The sequence below is a fragment of the Merops nubicus genome, unplaced genomic scaffold, assembly GCF_000691845.1.
Source record: "Merops nubicus isolate BGI_N331 unplaced genomic scaffold, ASM69184v1 scaffold29547, whole genome shotgun sequence".
In the NCBI taxonomy this organism is placed as follows: domain Eukaryota; kingdom Metazoa; phylum Chordata; class Aves; order Coraciiformes; family Meropidae; genus Merops; species Merops nubicus.
This window is the reverse complement of record NW_008621443.1, coordinates 935-2,420: the sequence shown is the minus strand read 5'-3', so window position 1 is coordinate 2,420 and position 1,486 is coordinate 935.

Below are 1,486 nucleotides of genomic sequence, written 5' to 3'. Positions count from 1 at the left end.
CCGCCCCGCGCCGTCAGCCCGTGGCCTCCTGAGCCCCTCCCGCCGGCTCTGCTGCTCTGACTATAGCAATAAGGCGAGTTGGAGGGGGGCTGGGGGCCCCGCCCCCTCCCCAGCATCGCTGCAGGGCAGGCCAGAGGAGGGGGCGATTCCTGCTCTCCACGGAGCTTTCCCGGGATTGGAGCTTTCCCGGGATGGGTGCTGGAGGGGGTGCCTGACGTTCTCCCCTCGCCTGGGCCAGAGCCCTGTCCCCAGGGGGAGTTTGGGGATGCCCAGAGGAAGTGCCCCCTGCCCCACACCCCCCTCCAGTGTGGCCCTGCTCTGAGCACCCCCCGAGTTCAGGTCACCCCTGGAAAAGCTCCGTACGGCTGGCTTGGGAACACGGGGCGAGGAGCCCGGGCACCCAATAAAGAGCAGAGGTTTAATGTTTTACCCGCCTGTGCCCCTTCCCTGGGCACTCTGGGGGCTGCCTCCCACTCACCCAGCCCTTGGGGGGGTGTCCAGCCCCCCCACTGTCCCCTCTGGTCTGTCACACTTGGCTGGATCCCCAGCACTCGTCACCCTTCTCCATGGACTGGGCAGCTCCGGGGTGTCAGGGGGTGGGGATGGAGCCCTTGGCCCCCCAGGACTTGGCTCCGAAGGTCTGTCCCCTCACATGGGGCCAGGGGACAACAGGGGCCTGTTCCCCACCATCTCCTGTCCCCCTTTAAGGTATCCCATGGGATCAGAGGTGGGAGATGGCCTTGGAGCTGTGGTGTGGGGCCACCCCCGGGCAGGGTGGCCCTGGGGGGAGCAGAGCTGCTGGTTGAGCTGCTCCGTGCCCAGCTGCTCCCCTGGCTGCACTGGGACCTCTGCAGCTCCTGCTGTGTGCCAGCCACGGGGGTGGGCTCCCACCCCCGTGCCTCAGTGCCCTCAGTGCCCTCCCACCACCAGACAGGGTGCTTTGCCCCACAGCACAGCAGGGTGCTCAGGTCTGTGCTTTTGGGGTCTGAAATTCCCCCGAGGAAGAGCTGTTCAAAGTGTCCGTGTGTCCCCCTGCCCCTGGGGCATCCCTGAGCCCAGCCCACACACCAGAGCTCTGCTCTGTCCCTTCCCCTGCCCACAGGGACCCTTGTGGGGCTCCCAGGCACCAGTTTCCCCTCCGTGTCCCTGCCCCCCTTGTGCCCCCTCCCCAGTGTGAGCCCGGGAGGCCCGTCGGGCTCATGTGAGGAGTGATAATCTCCTTAGGGGCTCAGGGGCCTGGTGCTGGGGCCTCGCTGCAGCCTCACGCTTGCAGGGCTCAAATGCACCAATTGTTTGGGGCTGGGAGCTGTGGGGGGCTGAGGTGGGGGTAGGGGAGCCCCTGCTCCCCAGATGGCACCCAGGGCCCAAGGCAGGGTGCTCCAGGGAGGGGAGAGGGAACTCTGCATGGTGCTAGGGCTCAGCAGAGGCTAGAGGAGGATTTCACAGAATCCCAGCATGGTGGGGGCGGCAGGGAGCCGCTGCCGAT